This window comes from Notothenia rossii (genome assembly GCF_949606895.1).
Source record: "Notothenia rossii genome assembly, chromosome: 3".
Classification (NCBI taxonomy): Eukaryota; Metazoa; Chordata; class Actinopteri; order Perciformes; family Nototheniidae; genus Notothenia; species Notothenia rossii.
In genome coordinates this window covers 83,415,447-83,433,826 of record NC_136901.1, presented here as the reverse complement: position 1 = coordinate 83,433,826, position 18,380 = coordinate 83,415,447, and the positions used below count along the sequence as shown (strand labels likewise).

General features: G+C 37.9%; 1 long non-coding RNA gene and 1 pseudogene across 2 annotated transcripts; one reads left to right on the top strand and one right to left on the bottom strand.

The window, feature by feature from the left end:
* Positions 1–2,430: 2,430 nt before the first annotated feature.
* On the top strand, positions 2,431–6,262 carry LOC307033066 (isoaspartyl peptidase/L-asparaginase-like; annotated as a pseudogene). Its single transcript, XR_013810632.1, has 6 exons — positions 2,431–2,616; positions 3,324–3,466; positions 4,208–4,362; positions 4,724–4,845; positions 5,345–5,455; positions 6,039–6,262. The product of XR_013810632.1 is annotated as an isoaspartyl peptidase/L-asparaginase-like (transcript).
* Positions 6,263–12,455: 6,193 nt separating this feature from the next.
* On the bottom strand, positions 12,456–13,168 carry LOC307031474. Its single transcript, XR_013805980.1, has 3 exons — positions 13,037–13,168; positions 12,888–12,931; positions 12,456–12,806 (listed from the first exon to the last, which is right to left on the bottom strand). It is a non-coding gene; the product is annotated as an uncharacterized lncRNA (long non-coding RNA).
* Between the last annotated feature and the right edge of the window lie 5,212 nt (positions 13,169–18,380).

Sequence of the window (18,380 nt, the reverse complement as noted above, 5' to 3'; positions counted from 1 at the left end):
ACTGAAGAAAGACATTTGATTATGCATTATGTTTCTGAAATCTGAAGGGTCATACACACTGTGTGGATAGTACAACTAGCTGGATTTGTATTTCAGCACCATGGTCAGCTCTCTGAGCATCAGTTTAAATGCAATGAGAGAGCCCACATGTAGAGAGGGGCAGCAGCTGCATGTCTGGCGGTAGGTGCATGCAGCATGACAGTAAAGACTTTAAAAAGACAACCAGACATTTAATCGTCATCATATAACACCATGCAAACCAACAACATTCCCTGTCAATTACAATTGCAAGGCTTGAATGGGCTGCTCAACAGCTTTCACCCAAATGAGGGTTCCTATTCAATGCAGTAAAATAAATGATAAAGAAAAAAAGCAATGATGGTTGGAAATGAGCTTTTTTGTGCATGCCATGACGAGTTTTATGTGCAGATATGTTCAAATATTAATAATAATAATAATGCATTTTATTTATATAGCGCTTTTCACAACTCAAAGACGCTTTACAATATGAGGGAGGGTAGACAAACAAGGACAGGCAAACAAGTAAGTATAGTAAAATAATTAAAAAGGCAGTCAAGAGGAAATTGATTGAGAGGAGGGGGGCTTATGGGTAGACAGAGTTGAAAAGATGTGATTTGAGGCGGGACTGAAAGACTGTGAGGGACTCAGAGTCACGGAGATCTTGGGGGAGGGAATTCCAGAGCCTAGGAGCTGCCACTGAGAAGGCTCTGTCCCCAAAGCTGCAGAGTGTGGATGTGGGAATGGATAGGAGTCCGGCTGCGGTGGATCTGAGGGACCGTGGGGGTTGATAAGGAGTGAGAAGGTTTGTGAGATAAGGGGGTGCCAAATGGTGGAGTGCTTTGTAGGTGAGGACCATCATTTTGTAATTGATGCGATGGGAGACAGGAAGCCAGTGGAGCTCTTTGAGGACTGGGCTGATGTGATGCCATGATTTGGTATGTGTGAGGAGACGTGCAGCTGCATTTTGAACCCGTTGGAGTCTGTTGAGGGATGTAGTGCTGATGCCGTAAAGAAGTGAGTTGCAGTAGTCAAGGCGGGAGGAAATGAAGGCATGGATTCGTCGTTCGGCTGCGGGGCGGGTGAGAGACGGTAGGATTTTTGCAATATTGCGGAGGTGGAAAAATGAGGTTTTGACTGTTTGGCGGATGAGAGACGGTAAGTAGATGACAAGGGCTTTAGTAAAGGGCTGTTTGGTAGAGGTTGCCTTGTGGTTACACTTGACTAGAGTATTGTATTTGGCATGATACTTGCACTGAGCTGAACACAACCGGAAAAAGTTTCAAAATCGAGTTTAGTGTGAAATGTGTGTTGTCAACATAGACTGTATAAGGTTGTCAAAGATGTTCAACTGAGAGTACAGGCAATCATTTAAGCTTTTTTAGTTGCAGGTTTAATATGTGCAATAAGTTCATTTCAATAACTTTTGCAATAAACATTGAACCAGTCCGGCCCTCGACTAGTACCGTTTATTTTTATTTTGGCCCACTGTGTATTTGAGTTTGACATCCCTGGCCTACATGCAAAGAATATACAAATGACACCCTGAATACAAGACAGCGAACAAGCAAGGAAGGTGCTCCTTTCTTACCAAAATATCGCTGAGGAGTGGTAAAGCTCAGGAATTCAATATAATTTCCGCGATATGGAAATCACACTTTCAAAATAAAATACAACTAACATGCAGCATTATTGAAACATGTCTCAGGAACTATTATGCGATTTAGGCAAATGTTTCCATGATATCTTTGTTATAAGGCATAGTTTTCTTTTAATTACAAGCTTTTTTCAAAAGTCTAAATTATTTTAATTTTGGGATGCTTGCTTCAACACATGCCAATCCAATCCAAATAATAGACTTCAAAAACATGACAAACAAGCAATATGTCAATTGATAGTTGTAGAAAGTCTGGTAACATGTATCTGCAGACTGCAATTTAGTGAAGCAACACAAGTTATGTAATCTAATCATTAAATATTGTAATAAATTAAGGCTGTATTATTTCTCTGAATTTCCAGTTATTCATCACAAAACGAAAACAAAAAAAAGTAAGACAAATGCCAAAGGCTAAATCAAAGCAAGTTATACATTGAAATGGCTTTATACAATGCATTTAAAGAAAAATGCCATAATGCAATATTTTTGACCGATGTATCCTTCTTTTAATGGCCTGTTGTTTACCAGCAAGATACCTTATCCAATTGTAATCTCTAAACAATGACAACTAAATAAAATCTCGATAGTCAGACTTTATTCTGCCCTAAAGATGAACCAGAAATGTGGACAGAGGGAAACTGAGTCAGTTTTGCAGGACACTAATCACATCATATTAAAATTGTCCATTTATGTTACATGTAGCTCCTTTAATATTTAACATCCTGTGTTATCTCTTTCCTGCCCAGGTGAATGACATGTTGCCAGTTGTAGTGGTACATGGGGGGCGGGTCTTATCCTGAAGGAACGGTCAGAAATGGCCAGTGCGGGGGTTTGCTCTGCCGCCCGAGCGGGGTACACCATCCTCCGGGGAGGGGGCAGCAGCATGGACGCTGTGGTGGAGGCTGTCAGCAACATGGAGAATAACCCCTGTTTCAATGCAGGTAATGATACAGATCTAATCTCTTATTAAATACATGCAGCATAATGGCATCCTTCTTACACATACTGCATTTATACATATCCTCATCTGTATATACCATATAAATACAAATCTGTAAAAAAAAATCACTATCACTGCATTTATTAATTTTGTTAAGTTGGTTTGGTAAATGTTCTATACCTTAAATGTGAAATCTATTTACTCATATTTGTTTTTGTACATTAACATGTAGTACTGTTCCATTAAATGTCTTATATGTATTTAATAACCGTAATAGCAAAGTAGAAATACACTGTATGAGCACATGCAAATACTTACACATCTGAACATATTTACACAAAAAATGACCCTAAATGCAATTCTTATTCTTCATCAGTTTGTTACATTTAAGATAACTTTACTTATTTTATTACTTTAACAACTGCTGTTGATGAAAATGTGATACATTTAGGAATCTGGGGGATTATTTGGGTTCAAAATGGGGTGTAACAATAAAAGTTTAAAGTGGTAATATGGTAATAACTGCCCCTAACTAGCACCACGAACACTTTACACTTGTAAAAATATGTGGAACTCCTACGGATAAATTGCCGTTTAATATTTGGATCACATGCTGTACATACTGCCAGGATTATTTACATAAAAGATAAGGATTATTATTCCACAAAGGCATACCTCTATACAAACATTTCTCAAATTGTGTTTCAGGGTGTGGGTCAGTGCTGAACATTAAAGGAGAGGTGGAGATGGATGCTATTGTGATGGATGGGTTAACTCTGGGTAGTGGTGCTGTGTCTGCTGTACGCAACATCGCCAACCCCATCCAGCTGGCAAGACTGGTCATGGACAAGGTGTGTACCTTTAAATATGGAATGGTTAAAGCATACACTTGGGAGTTGTAAATCGAAAGTAGGAAGAAGTAAGGGTTTGGGAGGGTTACGTTAAAAATGTATTGCATTATAATGACTAATTACCTGTGAAAAAGTATAATTAGTAACCTAATCTAAGTATCACAGTATGTTAGTAATGTAACGTAATTAATTTCCTTTACTATTGGATTTCCTCAATGCAAATAAATTAATGAGAATACAAATATACAAAATGTACACTTAAAGGGGCCCTATTATGCTTATGTTCAGGTTCATATGTGTATTTGTTGTCTCTACTGTGACATGTCACCATGCTTTAATTTTCAAAAAGCTCTTTATTTTTCTCATACTGCCTGTCTGAAACCAGAGCCCAGTCTGCTCTGATTGGTTAGCTGTCCAGCTCTGTTATGAATGGTCAAGTAATTAGAGATTTCACAACACTGAGCCTATCATGCATAATGTGTTAGAGCACTAGCCAATAGAAGCACAAGTGTTACATAGTGATATCACTGTGTCACAAAAGTAAACAAAGGAGTCCAATGGAGCTGGGGGGGAGAGAGTGTGTGGGAGAGAAACTCCCTCTGGAGGAACTTTGGGATGTTAGCCTTTGCAGACCATTTACATGTACAAAACCCATATAAAATACACAGGGAAGGGAAAACCCTGACAAGCATAATACTGTAAGGCCTCTTTAAGGATGTGATCTCTGATTATTGATTTCAGACAAGTCACTCATTTCTGACAGCAGAGGGGGCCAGTCAGTTCGCCCGGTCCATGGGGGTCCCCGAGGTGTCCCCTGAGTCCCTCATCACTGAGTACTCCCGCATGCGCTGGGCAAAGAACCTGATGCCTGATGCCAACCTTGTGGAGAGCCAATGGTGAGTCACCACGTCTTCAGGCTTATTAGCATTTGTTAGTATTGATTATGTATGGAAAATTCAAAACTGAAAAAAACAAAAAGGGGTAAAAACAAAATGTTCCCCTTTTTTCACTGGATGTCTTCATGTGAATTAAAATAATTTATATCAGCAAACTGATGAACTCAACATTCTTTTTAATATGATATATATTAATAATATGATTGTGGTTTATTTATGCCAATTCAAAAAAAATGATTTAATGTTTTCTTTCTCTGTGTCCTTTTTATTGAGTTCACGTCTGCAGTGATTATAAACGTTTTATTAAAAAAAAATGTTTTAAAGGAAACTTTTTGCTGTTCCTTTATGTTTTCTCGTGCAGGGGGAAGATGGGCACAGTTGGAGCAGTGGCGGTGGATTCGCAGGGCAACATCGCCTGCGCCACCTCCACCGGGGGGACTCTGAACAAGATGGAGGGCCGGGTCGGCGACACACCCTGCATAGGTTAGTCCTCACACTAACCGTCTGGAGTTAACCTTTAAGAGCGAGCACGAGATCTATTGACATCAAAACCGCACCAAACAGATTGGAAAGTGTTTTTTTTAGACTAATAGTTCTCCAGCAGATGACCTTTGACCTGCAGAAGTTGTTTGTTAGTTAGTGAAAAATGTCTGCTTAATCCATTATTGACTATGAGCTTTTTGTCTGATAACCTATTGTTCAATACTGCTGACACATGTTGCATTGGGATTATTCTGTAGACAACACGTCCAGTTGTCCGCGGGTCAAATTTGACCCGTTGCTAAATAATTTTACATCAGTGTCGCAGAGTTTCAGAGGTGATTAATAAACAGCTTCAGGTGGATTTTGGCCTTTTCAGACATGTCTAGCTTACTATACTGTCACAACCGCTTGACAATCATTCATTGCAATGAGATGAAAATTACAAAATGTATCTATAGAAAACGAAAAAGTGATTTTTTTTCTCAAATTGTCCCTGCAGGGTCTGGAGGTTACGCTGACAACCAGGTAGGGGCAGTGTCGGCCACAGGCCACGGAGAACCCATCATGAAGGTGACTCTGGCCAGACTCATCCTCTTCCACATGGAGCAAGGTAACACACTCTGGATTTCTGCAGTGACGAAAGAGTGCCTATAACCAGGCAATTTCTGCAAATAATTAAATTAGTGTATGGCTTAAATTACTGCTCTGGTCAGGGATTGTAAATTGCTTAAAAAACAAAACATGAGGACTATGGTTTCATTTTAACATTAGGAAGGACAAATATAAAGTGGGGAGTGTGGGGCTCCTTCACTGGGAAATATGTAAGGTTTAACTCTTAATTTGCTGTTTTCTGATTGGTTTATGCACCAATTCGTGGTGGAAACATCTTTATTTATGTCCTTTTGATTAAAATCTATTACTTTTTTAAAATTAATTATGGTTAGGCTCTAGGAAATGTTTTATCAAATATTACTGTTGTCACATCAACAGGAAACATGTTGCAAACATATTTGTTGTAGGGCATTTTTATTACAAAAGTACAAAACAACACCATCATATCTCTCTTAGGTGTTTTGATCTCCACTCCACTCTTTCTATTGTTGTTACGCTGATGTACACTAGTTGACCCCTGACCTGTTAATGAGCTCTTCTACCTGATTCAGAACCTCTTTTCGTCTCTCCTCTGCTCTCAGGTCAGTCCGTGGAGGATGCCAGTGACTTAGGCCTGGCCTACATGAAGTCCAGAGTCAGTGGTCTGGGGGGGGTTGTGTCGGTGGACCCTCAGGGCCGCTGGGCTGCTCGCTTCTCCACCAAGCAGATGTCCTGGGCTGCAGCGCAGACAGAGATCCTGCACTACGGCCTGTACGCTGGGGAGCACTTCACCCAGAGCGTTGGGGGGCCAGCACAGCACATATAGCTTCTAAATCTTTAGGCTGAGCATTTACTGAATCAACAATATTTTAACTTTAACATTATGAATAATAGTATATTTCAGTATTGATTAATATTTTTTATAAATATTTGTAATCTTTTATTTTGTGATAATACTCAGGTAAAATGGAAAGCTACAATTGGGGTAATCATCTCATCATCTAAATCATCTTCTCTTTCAATATGAAACTTTCGCCATGCAGCAGTGACAATAACTGCAGTTCACCCAATGGCCACTTGAGGCGGGCTCCAAAACAGAGCGATCTGCATAGACCTCCATGTAAAGAAGCTAAACTTTAGAGCAGAAATAGCCTGGGGCCAAACATGGTTTTGGCATCTAAAGCTAATGAAGTTTTTTTATTTAACTCTTGCACACCGTCCAGTTGCACTCAAGTATTAACTGATGAAAATGTTGTGGTCAAAATATGATATCCCATGCTTGCCTCAAGGTCATTTCCTCAAATTTGACCCAACTGTCCACCAGACTCAAGGATTATCTGATTTGAATATTGCGGTCAAAGATCAAGGTAACTGTTGCGTCACAAATCATGTCTTTGGCCATAGCAAGAATCAAGAATTAATACATGTAATATTAGAGTTTCCTTCAAATGTCTTGTGGTGACATTTTAGACCAATACATTTAAACTGCTACTTGGCTGGTTGGCTTACAAGTTACAACCACAAAGTGTTCATTCCAGTGTTCTGCATGGTCATGTGTTATAAAGTCTTATAATAATTATGTTTCCAAATAGGCTTTTGCCAACATCATGCCTTTTATCATGGAAGAATGTGAGTGTTTCTTACCTGACCTATCTGGAATAATGATGTATACTTTTAAATAGCTACTGTATGGCTCAGTGGCTAATCTACCAATCTGAGGGTGAGTGGTTCGATAGCCAGCCCTAACATGTCAAAGTGTTCTTGGGCAACATACTAAACCCCACCCAAAATTGCTCCTGAAGGCATGTCAACAGTATTGAAGGAAATGTAAGTAGCTTGGTTTAAAAGCTAAAGGACATCATGTGAAGTCATTTGTATTTTTTAACGACAGAGTATTCATGGGAGGTTTTTGTACTGTAAGGTGAATCGTTACCATCACTCCAGCATTTGAACCAGAGCTTGATCATGCACAAACAAAGTTTAGGTACATTATGTATCTAGTGTGAATGGAGATTCTTAACTGGATACTTGCACTTACAGCCTTGGTGAAGAACAACCAGTGTTGCCCATAAAAGTAGCATCTTGATATTGTATTTTGTTAGAGAACTCTTTGGTATTTGAGTGGTTTTAAAGTAGAAGTCACATGGTCACGAGTATGTACGTCAAAGTGTCAAATGCATCTGATTGGTTTTCACGTAATAAAGGTTCAAAGTTGCTCTTCCTGTAACACTGGTCCCTCCCTAGTCTTTTTGAAGCATATCTCTTTATTCTTCCCCATTCACCAAAGGCATTTGAGTACTTTCAATAAAGATTAGAGGTAGCATATTGCCTATGCAGTTATACTTGAATATATCGTAAACCTTAGCTGACAGTATTGGACAACACATGAAATGATAATAAATACAACTGAGGAAACTACAAGGTACCATAATACAGTTTTAAACTGTCTAGATCAGTCTGACAACCTTTCTAAAATCTGATCCAATTCACATCACTTAGAGCACTATTGGATTGGCAGCCTCTCCACATTAATGATACATTAATTGATATATGTTCATCTGCTTGTGCTCTGCTTGTGTATGAAAAACAAGCTAAGGATTTACAAAGATGTTTTCTGATGCTATATATTTAAGGAATGATTTTGTCGGAAGTTGTGTTTGACAAAAACAGTTCAGTTTACTCACATGATCAAGGCATGTTGGCGCTCCTTGTCGGCATATTGAAGGCTAAGCCACTAGGCTGCGACTGCACTGCATATTTGTTATATCATTTATCATTTTCCATGTACCATTAGTTGACATTTTACAAAACACCAAACATTTCAATATACCAGTAATAAATATTGATGGTCAAATCAGAGACATATTGTGTATTTTATGAAACACGATCCAATTTGTAAACGTCATAACATTACATTTCATTTAGCTGACAATTTTTATCGATCATAGTTTATTTATTTGTTCTTCACGTCATCAACAATATTTGCCCCCCTTTTCTGCATTAAATGTATTCCTATGGGATATGATTAAAAAGTGTGCTTTCTGCCATCTTTTGTAAAAGGCAAATGGTTCAACAAACTGAAGATTTTAAATTAATTTATATTAAATGAATATTAGCTTGAAAAGAAACTGACACCATTAACATTTCAATATAAATGCATTGCTTGTAATGCAACAAAAAGCACACCAGCCTATATAGGTCTCTTAGTTCTAATCCTACCACATTGTTGTTGTAACTGAATTAGAAATGCATTTATTTATCTTTTCAGATGTTTGTACACAGAACATATAACCTGCCATTTGCCATAGGGAAAAAACAGAGCAGCCATGTTAGTGTGCAAGCCAGCCAATCTAACCTCCACGTAATTTCTGATGACCCGCCCCCTCTGCCTGTCACTTCAGCAGGAAGAGCACAGCGTGCAGAGGAGGGCTGTCAAACCACCCATCCTCGACACATGCACACTTTGCAGAGAGCTTGTTAGAGGAAGCAGCAGATCAACAGCCTCAGATTATCACAGGAACACATTCATCCTGACACAATTTCTGAGCTGCATATTTTTATCTGACGGAAGAAACCAAGGAATGTAAACCAAGGAAACAAAACAAAAACAAAAAAAACTGATGGCTATTTACAAAGTGATTAACATAAAACAATCCTGGGTCATGATACTGTGCACTTGTACACTATTGACACTTACTAGGAACACCTAACAATGTAATGCAGTCTAGTAAAACTCCCAAAACTCTGGCATCACCATTTACCAAGAAGAAAGAGTTGGGGTTGATATGTTAATATGTTGATATGTTAATATATTGATTGCAAATGGTTGTAGATGCTTTTTGTTGCATCTGAAACATATACTTTTTTCTTTTGAATGAGCAAATGAACAAGTCAAACTTAAACAATGAAGCTTCCGAAGCGTCTCTCCTTGCTTCACATCCTGTTGAGGCCCATAGTCGGGTCTATTCTGAGTAACAGCCTTGATGCTTGGTCAAAGGGTGGAGAGATGGCCCACCACAATGCATGACTCTCAGTGTAGCTGCTGCATGTGGCTTTGCTTCTTGTTCTGACGCAGAAGGTCTTTACAAAGGGATGTGAGATCTGAAAGATTGAAAGAAAGATTGTGTCCAGAACATATTGTCATAAGTGTCTCAAAGTGCACATGTAAAACATATAAGATAAGATATGTGATGTATAACATTTAAATACTATCTGGCATGGCCTTTTCCTAGAAGAGTCAACATGTATGTTGTAGAAAAAAATCTTTAGACCTGATGCAATGCACAATAATGCAGGATTGAAAGAATCATGGGGGTTTTTCTGTGTAGTTTTTTCCCCATATCCTCTCAATGCACAGGATTTTCACCTGATCTCTTTGGCTTTGGTTGAAGATGGTCAACGTTCTCCTTTTTAATGTCCAGTTTTGGAGACAGAAGGCTACATATTTTACTAGAAGTCTCTTGTCTTCACTTTCATTCTTGGAAAATGAACAGTTACTGAACAATTGAAAGACTCATGGTTCACAGCAACAAAAATAAAAACTCAGTATCTTTTTAACATCATAAATGTCAGCGATGACAACCAGGCCCAATTACAGCATAACACTACCGTTACCAACCATTGACCTGTGGAATAGCATCATACAAACAGGAAATATGTTTCTTCTGTGTATGTGTTTTATTGTGCATATGCTTAAATAACACAATATACAAAGAAATTAGTCCTACTCTTTATATTGTTCACATCACGTCCATTAAATATACTAACACAGTGTCTCAATAGGTGGTTTTGCTGTTGTTAATTAACCATATAAGACAAAGAACTAGGGATGACAGAATCAATACATATAAATCCCGTAGTTTGAATAAAGTTTTAAATAAAACCACTTATCAGAGGATGATAGCTTAATGGGGCATTAACTGGTATACCAGGGGCATGGGGCTTAACTGGTTTTAAGGCATCACTCTTTGCCCATGTTTTAAAATGTAGGAATGTAGTTTTATTGTAACTTTGGTTAATTGTACCCAGTAATAACAGACCCAACATCACATTGGGCTCAAACCCAAGCACATAACATTCATTTACTTTGTGTCTCCTACAGAGGCCTTTTTTATATTAATTGTTGAATCATTTTCTTCCCAAGCTTCCCTCTTTTTAATCCTCATCAAGCAAGTATAAGTATTCATTTATCAGTTTAACCCAAAGGATATACATTTTGAGCTTTGTGTAAAATGGTTGCGAGTTTGAGTCCTGAGTTATCTCAACATCCTTTCAAATGTCTTCATCTGTCAAAAGGGGAAATGCAACTTAAATGATTAACTCTAAAATAATCATCTCTATGCAGACATGTCATGTATGATGTCACCATACATGTACTCAACATATTCTGTGAACTCACAACTAAAGTTTCATGTTGTTATATTTCTAAAATAAATTCAAAAGTAAAATTCCCACAAAAGGGCAAAACTCCAGACTCTACTTAAAAATTCAGCGGACAATTGAACAATTCAACCCCCTCTAACATTATTTAACTTTTTCTGCAGTTGCAACGTGTACCACCCGTAATCCTAGAACCAACGAGGCGGCAGTGGACGAATCAACTGACCTGGTAAATATGTTTTGAACTTTGAAACTATGCACCAAATATGGAGGCAAAAAGCATCCTTGTACGACTTTAGACTCAAACATTCAAACATTAGACTTGGTTTGGATGAAGTGTTTTTTATTTTACAGGCCTAATATTTAAGGAATGTATATTTAATAGACTATATGATTTGCAGGATGGAGACGAAGAGGAGGTAAACTATGCAGCACTGAATTACTCCACAAGAAAAGTTAAAAAAGTGAAGCAAAAGCAAGAGTTACCACAGGAGTGTGTGTACTCCGCTGTGAGAGCAAACCACACACAGCACCATGCACCCGTGTGAGCTTTGGCTTAGCTCAGCTTTGCATGTTTTTAACAAATGTTGTGCAGTTAGTTACTTTGCTTTATATTTTGCTTTTAAAGAGCTAGTTGTTGATGTGACAAGCACGAAAGAACACTGCTTGTTGCACAGGCATGAGGAGGCGACTGAGAATGGCTCAAGTTGAAAATAATACACTTTTCAAACACCCGGAGAGAATAAGTGGGTAAATAATGTTCATCAAAAAACGATGCTGCATCTAAAATAAGCTATTCATTTTATTACTGTGCATTATTCTTTTGGAGGCAAATAATTGAAAATGTGTCCTCTTAATAATCATCACCCAACAGCATATACAGTGACTCGGAAACAGAGCAGTTTGTAACAGTACTGTGTAGAATATATCAAAGTAAAAAGGTTTGCTAATATTGATTTAATGACAAAAATGGCTGGTTACTTTTAGTTCTTTGACGGATAAAACGGGTTGAACTTTGTATGAACTATATATCATTTTCAAAAAATGATAGTTATATGTACTTTTGGTTATATGGCACACATATGTTAAGAAAAATAAATATGTTTGCTGTAATTGTACTAGTTGTTCTAATAGCAGAAGAAACATGAAAACAGAAAACAATCCAAATGAGTGCTTTTCACCAAAAATACAGTAATGAAGCTAAATTTCCTTTAATAGAAAAAAACTATTCCTTTTAATGCCCCTGGTGTACGGTACGGAGATGAGCAGAAAATAGATTATATGTAGAGGAAATAGTCTTCCTGCTTTGCTCTTCCAAGTTGATAAGACAAAGGGTGTATGGCGGCATAGAATCAGTGTGACGACAGTATAGATGTTTGACAGGCATTCACTAATATCTGTGTTTGACAAAAAAGTTCAACATACAGAAATGGAACAAAATGCATTTTATATTTAAATTCATTCAATATCACTTAAGCATAAGAAAAACAAAACATCAAACCAACATTTTATGAATAATGCAAACTAATCCCAACATGTTATAACAGCTTTAAACTGAAACACATTAACACCAAATATCACATTTGGTACAAAGACATCTGACACAGTCAAAAGGTGCAGTCTAAGATTTAAATCCAATATACTACTAACTAATATCTACTTACACTCCGCTAGCTGACTGCATTATGTGCCTATGCTAAAAGAAGAGCTGGTTGTGATCCAGCCAATCAGCATCAGGGCGTTTATGCCTGTGCAGAGGACAGGGGAAAGGAGGGCCATGGATGTGTAAAGAGAAAGGCAGTGGGAGCAAGAGGCAGGGTAAATACGAAGGGGGACATTTGTTTTAAGATCAAATATCAACAATCTTTCTTGAGAATCGCTGACTCCACATTTCACTCAGATCAAAAAGCCTTGGCAGCCGTGTAGACCCCGGGGCCAGTTTCCATCACGGTAAAGACGACAGTAGAATACATCCACGGGTCTTCATTTCTCTAAGGAAATATATTACAAATTATTTGTGATGACAAACCTGATCGAGTTGCATCATAAGCCTTTTGCAATGTTGATCTTACCTTCACATTCATTTTTGCAACATTTCCTTGCAGGTAAACAGCAGCTACAATATGAACACAAGTTAAAAATAGATAAGGATGCCCTAGTTTGTAAAGCAATGATATCAGCATCATCTAAATAATGTGTTTAGATAGGTCACTTATTTTACCTTTATTATGGCAATAATCACACTTGTTTCTCTTGATGGCGTGAATAAGGATGGCTATAACAATCACACTAATAGCCGAGACCGCAGACGGCAGAAGCAGAAATACATCGTCTGTCCGTAAGACAGTTCCTGAAAGATGAAAGGAAAATGCAATAACAATTAGTTGGAATAAGAGAAAATGTACCTCCACCAAAGAAGATTTTAATTTACTGTAATTGTTTTCCTAACAATCACAATCGATTTTATTTGAGTTTGATTTAAATTTGACATCTAATCAACACTTAATATGCAAACGTCCCTATCAAACACTTAAACAACAGTGACTTAAACCACTTGGATTGATCATAAGCTAACCTATGATATATACAGCAATCGATGTTTGAAACCGCACACCTTCATTTCCTTCCTATAATCAAATAACAACAGATATTGACTTGGACGTCTATAATCATTTTATAAGATGGGATGGTACATTGGCAAAAAACGTTTTTCAACTAATATAGCCTATAAGGAATATACTGAACATTCCCTGTTGGCATTGGCCTCTTTCAGCAGGATAATGCGTACTGCCACACAACAAATAAAATGGTTCAGGAATGGTTTGAGGAACACGACAACTAGTTCAAGGTGTTAACTTGGCCTCCACATTTCCCAGATCTCAATCCGATTGAGCATCTGTGGGATGTGCTGGATAAACAAGTCTGATCCATGGAGGCCCAAACCTCACAATTTACAGGACTTAGAGGATCTGCTGCAACGTCTTGGTGCCAAATACCTTACAGCACACCATCAGAGGTCTATAGTGGAGGCCATGCTTCGACGGGTCAGGACGGTTTTGGCAAAAGGGGTCTTACACAATATTAGGCAGGTGGTAATAATGTTATGGCTGATCAGTGTAGTTGTAGCTTATACTTCATCCCCCTTTATAAACACACTTAGAGACTTAATATGAATAAACATTGAAATATAATTGAAACAACACTTTAAAACGTACTTGTCTCCACTGTAGTTCCTTCTCCAAACAGGATCTGTCCACATGTAGCCACAGCACAGTAATACGTCCCGGTATCAGAGGAGCTGTGTATAGTTTTGGACAGACTGAAGACACAGCTGCGTTCCTTTTGTTCCTCACTGTGAGTGTAAAGGATGCTTGGATGGGATTCTCCTGATCCAGACCTGAACCAGTACACATTGTGTTCCTCTGGACACTGATCTGCGTTTTCTTTGTTTTTGGAGAGGAGTGAACACTGGAGAGTCACTGAGTCGCCGGGCTGGACCAACTCAGTCTCCGGACTTTGTTTCACGTAGATAGATTTCTTCAGGTTTTTATGATCTGTGTGAAGGACAAAAATTAAGAATAAAGTAACTGATTTTAAGGATTTTACAATGTAGCAAATTAAGTAATCAAAATGAATATACTTTACCATTCACAACTAAAAGTGTGCCGTAAATCATTTCCATTTTGTATGCCGATCCTGCTTGACAGAAGTACATAGCTTCATCTTCTTTTGTTACATTTCTGATGTTTAAAATTTTCTGAGCGTGCGGTTTTGTGATGTTGAATCTTGAGTTGTTAAATTGTCCTTGAAGTTGTATTTTGTCAAAAGTTCCTGCCGCAACAGTTTGAAACATATATCCAAACTTCAGCTTATACCAGTAAACCATCCCCCCTTTATTTTTAAAGACTGAACATGTCAGAGTCAAATTACCACCAAGTTCCACCAGAGTCAAAGAGATCTGGTGAGGAACCTCTGCAGTTTCAATCAGGGCTGAAAAAAGAGACAACAGGACAAAAACAATGATTGATAAGATAAGACAATGTAAATTGATAAGATAATACAGTAATACTAATAATTAAACTTTTCTAAAATTTAATACGACCTTTAGAAAATAGTAGTACTTGTCTTTAAGTAGTAAGTAAAGTTGCACTCACACAATGTCCTTAGAAGAAACAGAGCAGCCAGTCTTCCCATCATTGTGCCACAGAGCCCTTCCCTTGCACTGCTGATGTCTTCAAACCCAAATGGAACATTTACCCAGAAGTCATCAAGGTTAACAAAGTAGAAGTCATTGTGATTGGCTGAAAGGTAGACCACGACCCTCAATTAACCAAACCTTCGATCATGTCCCCTTTTCAATGAAATTTAAAAGCTGTCTGACCAAACACCAAGTGACATTTTCTGACATACTGATACGCAGCAGACACACAAAAGACGACTAAAAAACTGACAGACAAACTTCCTGTCACAACAGTGTACAGAATATCCACTGCAATGGGAATTTACTTTTATTCTTGTCCCTGTCGAAAGCATTTTGCTATTGAAGCTCAGTGTAAATGTGTGTGCGTGGTCATTCATTTTGTCACTGACATGTCAGTACCTTTAGGACATGATGTAGGTCTGGTGCTGTGTTGGGCAGCAATGCATTACTTAGTAATAGAGCTATTTTTGTCCAAATGCATTTTTGTTACAGATTGTTTGCGAAATAATGAATGAGTAAACATTTTGTACGCATAACTTTTCTTTCTAGTCTCAAAGCAGTCAGGCATTTTACTTCAAAGCAAAAGTAAATGCACATGTCACAGCTACAGTGAGAGAGAAAAAGCCATTTCTCTTCCTTTGACTGACCACTGAATCTGTTTCCTCTGAAGAGACCTGCCCTACAGGATATGTAATGAGGTTAGAGGTGCAAGAAGGGAAGTGTTTCACAAGGAAACATAAATCTAATTTTAGTTTAATCATTGTCACTCATAGTGTTCACTTTAACACAGTATTTGTCGCCTTTATGTACTGCAAATCACATTACAAAGAAAAACTAAAGAGCCAACACACGTGATTCTGAGATGATACTGTTTACGTCTGACTCTGAGAACATATGTGCCCAACGTTATTCACCTCTTCATGTGTTATTTGAGCTGTACAAAGTCAAACAGCACACAAACTTTAAAACAGCACTAAAGACACCTTCACTGTCAATGCATGACTAAAATACTGTATTACTGAAAGGCTAAGTTTGTATAACGAATGACATTGAAGGAAATGTGACTTTGAAAGCACACCCTATGTTGGCAGCCCACCTTTCCACTCGTCATTTGTTGTCAAGTGGGTGTCTGTTCACCCACATTTACAGGGAAATAAATGGCAACATTCAGATGTATGTTTAGCAAAAATCTTTTTTACATTTTATGTAACAGTAATGTGTTTCCCCTTGTTCACCTCAGGCAGTACAGTAGTTTGAAGTGCTCATATTCGATACATATCATATCTATCCAATGTCAGACATGTTTTTTTTTGCCAACCCTACATTTAAAAGCTTTTGCAATAGTCTTATTTTAAATAACATGCCTTACAACATGAAGTCGGAAGTTTCATCATCTGTGGAGTTTTGACTTTCTCCTCCATTCAGAAAGCCTTTTTATCAGGTTAATGTTTTTTCCCAAAAGGCAGACTTTACAGATGTTTGGTGGCCCCGTCCATTGCTAAAAGGCATCGACACAAAGTAAATGTGAAAGACTATAAACAAACACACAAGGGCCACTTAAGGGTAGTAACTTCCTAAAACTAAAGAATTTGAACCACAACAGCACTCAATGAATGTATAGGACCAGATCATGTGTCATGCAACTTGTAATGTATTTGACCTGCTCTTATCACGGAGTAAGAAACTACTCCCCTGCAGCAGTAGGGAAAGCAGCGGACAAAAGGTTTTTGGTCTAATGTATAAACAAATGTCTGTGAATGAAAAGGAGAAGAAAACCTCTTCTTTCATTACTTTGTCTTGGTTATTAACAGTATCAAAGGCCATTTAGAAGTTGAATTGTACAGTATGTGTCCGCAATCAATGGAAACGTTGAATTTCAATGTTCTCATAAGTGACTTGGTGCTATGAACGAAGCACAGAGCTGATTGTCTCTTGCAATCTTTACTGAAAGTTATGTGGTTTGATATAAAATACAGCAAACGAGAAAGTTCAATAAGGCTGGGACGGTTGTTGGATCGCTCAAAATAAGCACAGGACTTTGATGGAGGAGACCTCTTTTTGTGTCCTTTGTAAAACCAAAACCCAACATTTACTTTATGCCTGTTACAAAAGGAAGTCCGCTAAGGGCGGTTGCTATTGATTTATGCTAGTTGCTCGAATTACGTTGTTTTTGCTGTTATGTTATATTGTCACGTTATGATTTTAACACAAATCTTTATCTTTATTCTATCCATAAATATATATCGATCATCAGTTGAAATATAACTATCCTTCAACTGGATCGCAGGGGCGCCATAAGTGGGTGAAAAGTTAGGACGATTCTAAGGGCCCGTGACTGACAGGGGTCCCAAACAATTTTAGAACATTAAGAATAAAAAATGTAATTAACCAATGTGATATATTTTCATGGGGCCCAAAATCCCTGGCGGCGCCCCTGACTGGATGACAGATTTGTTGCCCTGAGTCCCTCACTGTATGTTGGCTTGTAGTAGTTGAGTGAAGATACAGTTAATCAATATTAGGGGACACTATAAATAGCAAGTTTTATTATGTCAACAAAAAAACAGAAGCAAACAGTTCCACATAGATTTCGACCTAGATGACACCTTACAGTAAAGTTGGCACACTTCCTGTATCAACACATTCAGAAAGCAACTCAAATCTCTGACTAAAGAGAGGGGTGTGGCTGGTTGTAGTGATCAGATCTAACAACAGAGTACATACAATCTTTTGGCATTTCTCTCTCCTTTCTCCGTCCTCTTTTCACTTTCCTTGTTGAGAAATCCACTGATGCATAAGTCACTGCCTTCACTTCTTCATCCTGCAAAATAAAAAACAAAATGTGCGTCAATGACAAACTTTTGGGCGATTAGGTGACTTTAACATATAGACCATGTCTATAGTAGAGATTGCTTTGCAGTGATCTTTACACACTTTCTTTTGTCAAATGTTCAGCCATCAGTAATTATATTTATATCTTGTCACTCTTTATCAGGCAAACATAACATACATTACATTTAGCTACTTATCAGTTGGTTTATTATACTGTTGTTTTATAATTTGATTATAATCTGTGTCTTGAACAAATAAAAAGCACACCACCACGTATTTACCATGTCATTTGATTGACCCCCAGTTGACATGTCGGGTCCACAATGATGGGAAGCACTCAATGCTCCTGTTTGAATGTAAAACAGGGTTTCAGAGTATACACACATGATTATGTTTACCCTCACATTGGAGGAAACTGAGGAACAAACACCTTCACATTTTCAGTTGTTTCCTATTTGGTTAAACACATTGACTTTTTATAATGTGCTCAATTCACCGTCAGTGTTGTTGTGATTAATCTGATGAACTCCTT